Source organism: Charadrius vociferus, unplaced genomic scaffold (assembly GCF_000708025.1).
Source record: "Charadrius vociferus isolate BGI_N301 unplaced genomic scaffold, ASM70802v2 scaffold455, whole genome shotgun sequence".
Taxonomy (NCBI): Eukaryota; Metazoa; Chordata; class Aves; order Charadriiformes; family Charadriidae; genus Charadrius; species Charadrius vociferus.
Genome location: NW_009648550.1, coordinates 5,411,660 through 5,423,807, shown reverse-complemented (window position 1 = coordinate 5,423,807; position 12,148 = coordinate 5,411,660).

Sequence of the window (12,148 nt, the reverse complement as noted above, 5' to 3'; positions counted from 1 at the left end):
GAAAAAGAGGGATCCATTCAAAGTAGGAGTAAGGCTGCATTTTTAACAATGAGGTTATTTATCCAGGACTGTAGTGGATCTCCATCACTGGAAGTCTTTAAATCAAGAATGGATGTCTTTCTGATGATCGGGCTTGTTGCTGTAGCAGGAGTTATAGGCTTTGAAATTCCATGGCTTGTGTCATCCAGGAAGCCAAAGTTGTGTTTGGTCTCTAGTGGCCTTCCAGTCCTTGCAAAGCATTCAGCTGGATTACTACTTGCAGCATGTGTGGAAGAGAAAAAGTAACATTTCTCATATCTGGACAATAGATGACAAGTGGTTTCCACTGGAGTTACAGATGAGGTTTCCTTTAATTTTCCAAGCAGTGCACTGATTTTTCAGGGAACAAGGAAACTGCCAAAGGACCTTTTGATTGTTTTAAATTTCATTATAGCAGCCTTTCCACTCCTTCCACTTGTCCTCCCCTCCAAACTCAGTGTAGAAGTAAACAAACAGTGGTATGCTGGTCCAAATATGAAAACACTGGCACTGAATAACTGTTTTTGCATGGGGCATTCTTTAAATGACATTAATAAAAAGTTGACTGAATTTCTCTGAGTACTCTGAAATGAGTTTTGAAAGAAAACAGCTTTCAGCAATTTGAAAAAAAAATGTATTTCATTTGCAAAGGCATATATTGACTGACGTTGGCCATAATATTTATGAATAACCATAGAAACATAACAAACGGGATCTACACAGTTACTTCCATACTTCATTGCCAAAATCAGTATATTCATATAACACTCCTAATCTGATATACTAGGTAATAGCAAATATTGCATACACAAAAGAGAAGAAACAAACAGAGGCATTCTTAGTGGTACTGTTCTGCAAATAGACCAACATTATGCACACACTTTGAGCAGACCATAGCCAATTAATTAAACCACAGAATATCTGCAAATATTTACTTGGTGGCTGTGGTTTGAAAACGCTATAACAGTACATAAAATAAATTTGCTTTACATTTCAACAGACTTATTGGCGAGTCTAAATGACAGAAAAAAGAGAGGAAAAAACTAAAGTGAAAACAAATAGATTATGTTTCCAAAATCCTACCAAATATGTGATCCACTGAAATTATCAGACTGTTAACTGCTTGTAAATCTGCCTAGACTGGGGTTGAGAAATTATTTTTAGTATGTCAGCAGAAACCTTTCTAATGCTACCATTGTGGCACTGTGTCAGCTGAGTAAGAGGCAGCAAGAATGGCACAAGAGTCAACGGGCAACCTGAGAACAAGGCAGTTTAGCAACAGAAAAGTTTCTTTCCAAATAGAGGAAGAAGTATACTGATGTCATTGTATTTATAGCCTGTGAACTTCTGAAATCCTAGGGAGAGTACATCTGAGGACAATGCCATGGCTTTACATAGTCCAACTAGCATGTAATTTTTGAAGAAGAGCATCAAGAACTCTTGCTCAGGTGCTTAATAGAATGTGTTAGAGTTCTGCTGTCCTTAGTGGAAGTGGTACCCTCCCAGCACAACAGTTTTCATCCATTAATGCCAACCTCAAGATCCTACCCTAGTTGTACCTTATGCTTCCATAAATTGTAAACTTGGTTTAAAATGAAAGAGCTTCAAATAAGTGTCTTTCAGTTATTTTTATTTCCTGTCTGGTTTGAGAGTTTGATATTGGTAGGGAATAAGGTTTTTGTGGTCTCCGAGGCATACTTTCTCCTGTAGGACCTTTGTGTAGCCATGCTGGGACGAGGACATTCTCTTTGGAAGAGGAAGATGGCAGAAGAAAATGCTGTCGTGGAGGTGTTCTGGAGATTAGGAGAGCTCTACTGTTCTCAGCTGCCTTTCATGTTTTCAGTTTCCATTGTGCTATAAATAGTATGAACTACTCTACTGTTTCCAATTAGTTGTACAGACAGATACTGGGTAGATACTAGGACTTCAGGGTGTTTTTTCTTATGGCACTGAGGAAAAAAAATGGTAGACTGCAGAAGTTCAGCTGAGCATTTCTGCTGACATCCTTTGCTGTGGAAGAGTTAACAATGTTGACGCAGTCTGTCATCTTCTGGTTTCAGATTTACTCCACTAGGAGGAGAGATGGGAGTTCACATCCCTCAGACATATTGTTTCAAGCTATCTACAAACCAGAGTAGACAACAGTGCATCAGCTTACATCTTTATGGTTTTGCTTGTAATCACAGAAAAGGAAGATTGAATTTTTGAGCGTTGATTTCAGTGGGAGCAGAAATGCAAAGGCACTTTTGAAAATCTTGTCTGCATTTTATTTTAAAAATTAAACTCTAGGTTTCTAATATCAGTTCCGTGAAAAATGTCAAAGATGGAAAAAAGTATTAGGACCTGCATTTGTGCAGCAATAGGTATGACAGTTCTACCTGATTAACTCTGAAGAAAACCAGCATAGTTTTATGCAAATGAAATTGCTCATAAGTATATGAAGGCCTGAAAAATTAAACTAAAGGAGGGGAAAACTGGCTTTTGAACATCAAACCAAAAAGAACTTCTTACTTAACTTCGTAAATCATACCAATTCTGTTTCTTCAGGCTACTCAAACGAATTAAGCTTTGTCTTCCAGACCAATGGAAATATATTATGGAGTGCTATTGCAAAGTAAAATGGATTCAGTGACTTTATGGAAAGGGGAAAGGTTCCCAGGCTTTCTGTTCCCAATCCAGGTTAATTTCAAGTCTCATGCTCAGTTTCACTTTCAGAGTGCCCTAAAAGAAAATGTAATTTAAACTAGAGCTGCATTCACAAGTTAATGACACTGACTGTAATCCTTCAAAATGATGGATACTAGTATTTTTCCCCCTTTACAGGAGGAGTCGCATTTCTCAATGTCACATAAGGCAAAGAAACAAACATGCAGAAACAGCAACTGGCCCTCAAATCTTTGAAGATACATTTGTGTTTCCAATGCTGAAGTAATTTTCCTGACAGAAATCATTGTGACCTAAAGTTAGAACTCCTGTATCTGTGCCTTTTGTGCTGCGTTGACCTTGTTAAAGATACAATTCTATGCATTATAGAAAAAAATGGGAATTGTGGGGGAAGCAGAGAGATCAGCAGCAGGCTAGGGTTTGTCTCTCGAGATAAAGGAAAAGTTTAGACACAAAGCTTGGCTTCCATTGTCTGTATTTTATGTTCTACATGTTGCGAGCTATCAGCAAATGTTTGAACACAAGTATTTTTTGGTTTTGGCTGGTTTTGCAGTATTGTATCTGCTTTTGCTTTATTTTGCATGTGTTGATTTACTCCCGTTGCTTTGCTACACATTCACACCTGTGCTATGCACACAAGGAGGTCCTTGCTGAAAGACAATATCCTCAAAACGTTTTTCAAGAACCTTTGAGAGTAAGAAATTGATGCTTTTGCCTGAAACAGGTGGGTGGAAGGATGATACAGAGCCATGCTGATCTCTTCCTCCAGTAGCACAAACACTAGTTGCAAGCAGGGAGGTCTAAGAGGGATCTACTTTTCACATATAATACAGAGAAGGTTATTTCACTTAGACAAATTCTACTATAGACGCAAACTCTGCATCTCTGCAAAACTATCCGTGTCCTCTATTGGAGCTAGATGGGGAAGATAATTTTATCATTTTGAGACTATTGGATGGGTATAGTCCTCACACCTCAAGCTCAGCACCATCAAACACAACAAAGGTCAGAAACCCTAAAAACATTGAAAACAATAGTTAGTAGAACAGCAGCATGTCCCTCCTGGCTAATAAAAGCAGGTGAAAACAGCTGTGTGTGCTGCTAGTAGAACTACTCAGTGCCTGCTTCAAAGAAGGTGCGTACCAAACTCATGGATAAATATAAGGGTTTAGCCACTCAGTCAGCACTCAACCCTGAGGGACTAAGAATCATAAAGTCTTTGGAACACAAGGCATAACTCAGCGTTGACTGGATGCATGTTGTACTCAGAACTAGCTGTTAGAGTCTTCACCAGGTTATTTCTCTTCCAGATGACAGTTACCTATTCGGCGTTAATGGAAGCAGCATGCAGAGATGGTTTTATGTAATTATACAGCGTCTTAGTGCCACAGCCAGAGCTGAAACCTCCATGCTTACGTTGCTGGACTTCACTGCAGCTTTGTCAGAGGCAAATACAAGGTATTACTGTTATGATATAGTAGGGGCAGTATCCCCAAGAATCTGGACAAGAATATTAACTTGAATAACATTAGTAGCTTTTCAGGCCCCTTTAGTGCTGGTGTATCTAGTCTGAGGCATATCTCATTGTACTAAAGTATTCCAGTGTTGGATGCAGGTTTGGTGCTGTTCATTGTTGCCCTTATATGTGGCTGCCATGATGTCATGGGGACAGAGGGGGTGAAATAATCAGGGGATTTTTCTGGGCAGTAGCAGGCATTGCGTCTTGTTGATATTTGTGTTCTTTCCTCTTCTCAGGTGCCCCTCTCCAGAAATCCTTTCTTACCACTAGGTTTGTTTCCTTTAAACAGGCAGGAATAATACCAAGAAAAAACATAATAAAAGGAAGGCTACATCTTTGTTGGTGTTTTGGGGAACTGTTTTGTGTGAAGACTTTTAACGTTTGTTTTTGCAAAGACATATTTACCTTAAAACACAGACAATTGACAAACAAGCTGGAGTAGATTACTGGATTGTATCAAGATTGTTTGGTGATGCATTGACATTTGGTGTCATGACTCCATTAATCAAAAATACTTTGGAGGCAATTCTTCCTGGTTCATTCAGCCACAAATAATTTACAGTGGAAGCAGTAGGTCTAAACCTCTTTGGCAGACTGAAATCGAGGAACATGATGAACAGCTAGCCTGGCTCCTGAGTGACCAGACACCCACTGCTTACCAAGGGTCTCATTTTTTTCTAGGCATGCAGTTAGTCTGTTGTGCCTGGAGGGAGCTCACGGTAGATATTTGTGAATGATAAAATAAAAAGGGGCTGAGGGCCCAGAGACTTAACAGAGGATCTTAGGTGAAAGAAAGTGCAGTTGTTAACCTTCTTGTGCCTGATACGTGGTTTGTCAATTAGGCAGCAGAAGATGAGTTGGTTGTATGTTGGCCTACAAGCATTAAACAACTGGCTGGGAGCCATATCCTGTGAAGACTGTACTGTCCTTTTGATTTGAAAAGCAGCATCACAGTTGTGGTTCCACTTAGGGTTTTTGAAACACAGGCTTTAATAAAAGAAAAAGAGAAAGAAAAGTATCTTTCACCAGGTGCACTTTGACTATTTATTTGGAAAAAAAGAAAAAGGATTTTGCACAAAAGTATCCATAGTTTTCCAAGGGTTATTAACATGCATAGCCATGACTGGCTTGACCGTGCAGTATGCTCCTAGACAGAATGACAAAGCTGGAAAAATGAAGTCAAGGAAATATGAGCTGATTTATTTTTTATGTGTAACAAGCTAAACCTTGATCTAGTGCATCTGTGGAGCAAAAGAATATTTATTCAGTTCCGCCATCAAAAATACTAAGAAACACATGAGGTGAGTGTGAATTGTCTCAGCTGAACTCATGTATTCTCCAGACGTAATTAAACACTGGCCCAGTTTTTAGTGTGGGCTACTTAATTGGATGTCAGAAATTCCACATTTGGAGGTTCAGTTTGACCTTTAGTTACATAAAAGAAGCATATAAGAGTCTCCAGTGAGTGTCAGTGTCTGAATGTAGATGCCTTATTTGAAAACTTTGTGCTCCTTTACAATGATGCATTCCAGGAGGAGAAAGCCCTGATCCTGCAAACAGTTTGAAGCAGGCTTCAGCTTGCTGCCACTGACACCAGCTTACTGGAATCTACTCATTCCAGGGAATGGTACGCTAGTAAAGACAAGCACATGTGGAAGAAGATGCAGGTTCAGGTCTAAATTAGCATGAGATTTTTCTCCTATCTAAATACACTATAAATTTGAGAATATACTTTAATTTCAAGGTGGAGATTCAAAAATGAAAGAGAAAGTGCTCAGACGACCATCTTTCTCAACTGCCAGAGGATTTGTAGAGAAAAAACAAATCAATTACAGTGTGACTTTCAGTAAGTGGTACAGCTTGTTAAAGCTGGTGTGGTGTGACCAGGTAAAAAATGGGACTTAGATATACACACAGGGTAATTTTTAATCTAGCCAGGGTGCAAGGCATAAACAGCACTGAAACCTGGCAAGATCACCTGTAGCTCACACTATCCACCTAGGAAAGAAGCAGGGGATGTAGACAGGTATTCTTGCTCACAGCTACTGGAGAAGTCAATAATCTCTAGTGAAGTGCCCTGAAGGAACACTTCTGGAACAAGGAAGTCTGAAAGCATCTGAAGCTGTTTGCTCAAGGAAGCTTTATCTATGCCCCAAGGCCTGGAGAGACTCTTGCAGGTCCTGCTATCTCAAGCTTGACTCTTGTCACTACATTGCACAGCAAGGTTAAAGCAAAGTGATTATCTGCACACTGCAAACACTGCTTCAGTAGATAGGCTCATACAGGCTGTGGCTCACATCAGCTACCTTTGCACACAGCCTCCGATTCCCTTTCTGTAGTTTAGAAAAGTCTTATTACAACACCAGGAAATTAAGTCATAAAGGGAAATGGTTTACTTACAAGATTTAGGAATGATGTGAGAACCTCCAGACTTAGCTTGGGCTTCTAATATTGCTTGGATCTGTATGCACAGAATCCCCATTTACTCTGATGTTATGCTGAAACATGCAAACTGATGTTCGCATATTGATTTCTTTGGTCAATTAAATTAATGTAAAAATGTATCTTTCTGGGTAAAAATGTCATCAGTAAAAGGCATTGCTCACTGAAGTGTGTTCCTCACTTGCCAGCTACTACTTGGCAGGAAGGAGCAGGCAAGGTCATTAGTTTGGTACTTTATGGAGAAGGATGCAACATACTTCATACAAACTGCAAAATCCAGGAGGATGCCAGACTACAAGTGCAGAGTCATTTTGTTTGCTGAGCCACAGGGGATGTTAAAAATCTGTAGATAATTTCTCTTTTTAAACAAACGTTCTTACTGTGTATGGCTTGCAATTCACACAGGGCAGATGCCCATGAGAAAACAAAACTAGACGAAAACTAGACTGTCAATCAGCACCGAGTCTGCTTCTCTAACTTGAATTACATGAACAGTACTTGCTAATGCAACTGTATATATGTTAGACATATATACAGTTAGTTTGAATTGGCTGAGCTATGTGTATAAAGTACTCTAGCAAACAGGGAATTCCCCAGCAGAGCTATGTTTGTCTTTAGAAGGAATTCTTTTTCTCATTGTATCTGTTTAAGAAAAAAAAAAAAAAGTTGCACAGATAAAGAAATGGAAGTTCTTTCCAGGCAGAAAAAAATATTGCATAATAAGTAATAGGTGGATTGGATAATTCTAGTGATTCGATTGTAACCTATGGATTATCACAGAATCACAGAATGGTCAGGGTTGGAAGGGACCTCTGGAGATCATCTAGTCCAACCCCCCCGCCAGAGCAGGGTCACCTACAAGAGGTTGCACAGGACAGCGTCCAGGCGGGTTTTGAATGTCTCCAGAGTGGGAGACTCCACAACCTCTCTGGCCAGCCTGTGCCAGTGCTCCACTACCCTCAAAGTAAAGAAGTTCCTCCTCATGTTAAGATGGAACTTCCTATGTTCACGCTTGTGCCCATTACCCCTAGTCCTATCACTGGGCACCACTGAAAAAAGACTGCTCCCATCCCCCTGGGATCCTCCATTTAAGTATTTGTAAGTATTAATAAGATCTCCTCTCAATCTTCTTTTCTCTAGACTAAAGAGACCCAAGTCCCTAAGCCTTTCCTCATATGAGAGATGTTCCAATCCCCTAATCATCTTTGTAGCCCGACTATGCAGGGGAGCAATCTACAATCTTGTTATTTCTAGTGGTTCTTAAATCACAAGTTGATCCTTGCAATATTATGACCAAGCCTTCAAAAGTAAAGGCAGTTATAGAATAAAATATTTTCAAGCAAAAATAATTTGGGGTTCGTGTTTCCAGGATTTTCTCTGTAATTTGTGGACTAGAAACTAAAAGAAAAGGAACACTGAAATTCTCAAGATTCCATGGGCTGGGGCTTTCTTTTGATTTATTTTTTTTTTTCCCCTTTTTAGAAAAAACCCAACCAGTATCAGAATAAGTAGCAAAAATCATGAATATGGCAATCCTCTTGTCACACTGAATTTCCTGCACTTTTTTTTTAAAACAGATGATGGCCCTGGTGAGAGGGTGAGACTGTGTACAAATGTTTGTGGTTTCGAGTCCAGTTTTCCAAAGCGAAGTCCAGAATACACAATACGTCACCTGTTTTGTACTCCAGCTCCATGAGGCAACTAAGACAGAATTATACAGCGTTTCCAGATCAGCTCTCGCATGGGGCTTTAAAGCTGAGTTTTGGTCTCCGCAACACACAAAAATGTTTCCCCAGATGAATTAAAATATTACTTCTTGGCTGTACAGCATGCTACAGGCTTTATCCACTGGTCTTACACTTTTCTATGGTTTTAACCATTCCCAAACTAAGGTGGGGAGCACAGGTTTGCCAGCATAGTATTAGTCTGCCTTTGGCTAAGGAAATATTTGCATTTCTTGTGATTACTGCTAAGCAGATTATTCACTGTTTATGTGAGAAAAATTTATAATGTCTTGCAAGGGACAGATGAAATTTTGCCAAGTGGGGTTCCTCTACCTCCAATTTGATCCATGTTTATGACTGATTTTGGGAGCAGCAGCAATCAGACCCAATGTGGATTCTTTAATTTGATGTTATGTGAGTTTAGAGCCCAAGTGAATACCTGGGCATGGCAAAAGAATGATTGCTATTGTCTTCATTAGCATTGGAGGATATCCAGTGAAAAGTACCAACAAAGACTTTACTAAAATTAAGCCTGGTACTGGCATGTAGCTCCTCCTCTGTGCCTTTCTCCTAGAACTTATTTCCAGTCTGAAGGGAAAACTTACCCTGTGAGAATGAACAATTTTATGACAGTGCACAGATTCTCTGTGCTGACAGTCAGCAGAGAATCAGCCAGTGTCAGACATCCCAGTGGGCATGTATACATGAGCATGATCATCTGCCCCATGGTCATCCATACTGGGGCATCAGCTGGCTTCTTACCCACTTGTGCTCCCTTGGCTCTGCTCTGAAGTCATACATGACATGTAAGCCATGTGCTGGTTGCCAAGACAGGGAGTAAGTCCAACAAAGGTAGACTTGAGCAATCCTCCTGTGTCAGATTTCTGAATACAAACACAGAAAGAGCACAGAGCATGAGTATTGCATACAGAAATGAAGAAGCTGGCAATAGCTCATTTTTTTATTGCCGTTTTTACACACTTACATATCATTTAGTTGCATTGATTATTTTTACATTTTTAGTTTTTACAACTATTTCTAGTTCTTTAGTTGTAAAAGGTCTTTGGCCAGGTGGCTTTCAGCTCTCAAGTGGTATTTATATGAGAGACAAACTGTGTTCATATTTTCAGACACATTGTGGTCATATTTTCGGTCAGGAATTAGGGCAAGAATAAGACCATTCTTTTCCCCTCTCTAGTTAGAAATGTTGGACAGAGGCGTCTTTCTGGTGTCGTTTCATTTTTGTTCATTTTGGTGTGGACAATGGACAGTGTCAATCATGCTGCCGTGTCAGTAGAGCAGAAAGACTAGACAAGGAGGGGAATTGATGTGCATGCTTAAACTCAAGGGAGTATATACAGTGCAAATAAATGGAGAAGGCGGGCTACTCAGAGCCACTGAGTGTTGCCTTTGTACATCAGATTGTGATTTTTGGCTTTTGAAGGCAAGTAGGTGGGCAAAATTGAGCAAAGGGGAGAGGTTTTTCACTAGCCAGCTCCAAGCTTGCCTTTGCCAAGAAGATAACTTTAAGTGCAAACAGAAACCCAATCATCTACAACTGCACGTTGAATTTCAAGGGGTGGAAATGTTGTGTGAGAGAGAGTCAGAGTCCATGTTTTCTTTCTTGGTGTGTTTTTTCCCCTGCTTTCTTGAAGAGGAAGATGGAATTTAGAGTGGGGAAGAGAGGGAAAAGAGAGAGCTGGCAGAACTGATAAAGCAAAACGTATATTGACACCACCTGACAATAATATGCGTTGAACTGCTAACAAAGGGAATGCTAAATACATACGGAGCTCTTACCAAGTACAGCTGCCTAGATTTATTTTGGTTTTGCATTTTTTTACTGTCCCTAGTGTTTTGGCTAATTACAATCTGCAGCACCAAGAATATTTAATTTTGTTGAAAGGATGTGTGGTTTTCTGGGTGGTGGGAGTGAAGTAGCCAGGCTTACTACAGAGGTGAAGTGTTCTAAAGTAAAGGTTTGGAAGCATTCCCTGTCCATCTAAGCAAGCACCTTGTGGTGTTGGGATGTTATATATAGCTTGACCACCAAGGCCACCTTTAGGGTTTTCTCTGCGCATACCCTTATAGTTTCAGTGATATAATTCCATAGTTCAGCAAGCTGGATTCAGTTACGCCATGATAAATGTCCTTATTGCAATTTTATTTGTTTTGCTAATATAACTTTATTGATTTGAAAACCTAAATGCAGAATGCTGTTATAAAAAAAAATAGTGACCCTTGTACGAAGCTGTGGAGTCTGGACCTGCGCAAATATATGTGTTGAATATCCTTGTTCCTATTGTTCTGCACTGGGGTCACATCTATCTGCTTCTGGAGGCATCTGCTGTAACCTAGAGGAGTTTACTGGTGTAAGCGGGGACCATTAACTTTTCTGTCAGCCTCTTTGGCAACTCCAAGTATTTGGCAAAGCAGAAAGCAAAGGAGAAGGCTGGGACACTAGTGAGTTTTCAGCAGATGTTTAAGCCATAGGGAGCCATAGACAGCTGATCTGCTTTCACATCTTTTATACAATTTTCAAGGCTGAGACTGGCACTGGATGCTCTGGGAACCTGAACTCGCCCTTTTTCTCCCTACCTGCACCTGGGATACCAGTTGGAAGGGTTGCCCATAGCAAAATAAGTCAGAATTAATTCACTTGGCTCATTCAACTGCAGTGAGATGAATCACTGTGAAAAGACAACTTGAAACTAGTTACATGGGTACAGGCTTCTTGTAAAGTGCTGAGAAACAAGGCCCAGAATCTTATACCCTTTCTTTTTTTTTTTCCCTGGAAACCCTGCTGAAGACTCAATTTCAGAGACAAATTCTTATTCTATCAAGATTTTTTAAAAAATAAAATCTATTTATGACTCCTTAGAGCATGCACAGAGCTTATCTATTGGCAGGAACCAAGACAAAGTTTTCAATACGATTATTTAATTCCTTGTTTATTTGTGGGGAGGTGACTGCAAGGAAGTAATGTGGCTTCTCCAGTGAAGATGTATGCTTTGGCGATGCCTTCAGGTGTCCCATTAGTTGCTCAAAGGTTCTGGTGTGTTACTAGGAACAGCTGTTCTTATTAAACTCATTCATTCAAGATACAAATGAATAAGCGTTTAATCTCATCTGTTGATCAGTGACAAGTCAGCAAGTTCATTGAAGGTATTACCAGCTGAGGAAATGTGTGTTTGCTGCTGCTAACCAAGTCAAAAGAAAATGGAGAGTTTTTCTTTATTGCCTTGCAAATATTCTCCAAGCTGTGAAGTGGGTCTGGTCCTAGACTCATTTAGTGTCTCATCTGCCATATATGAGAAGAAAATATTATAGGTCACAGGTAGCAATTGTTATGGCTTATCAATAACCTGTACCAGTTTCAGCTGGATTTTGGGGAACAGTCATATTAGTTCAAGGGTGGCTTCATGGTATGTAGGGATCACAGTACTCTGAGTGCCAGAAGTGCTGGCACAAGGCTTTTTTTTTTAATGCATTCTATAGACTTGCCATGTAAGTCTTTGCAGGCTTCAGTACCACAAGAGCTGCAGACCAATTCTGACAGAGCAACGCCTGCTGAAATACTTGCTCGCAGAAAATATTAATATTGTAGAACTAATGAAGTTTCTGTTATAACTGTGTATGTATAGATAATGATCTGCTGATGGTGAGTGGTAATCTATGGTTGTAAAGCTAACTGACCCAGCTGAGTCGTGATCCCTGTAGTCCAAGAATTCTTCTGTGGTCACAGAGACCAATATATCCAGAGAATAGATGTTTGTCTTCC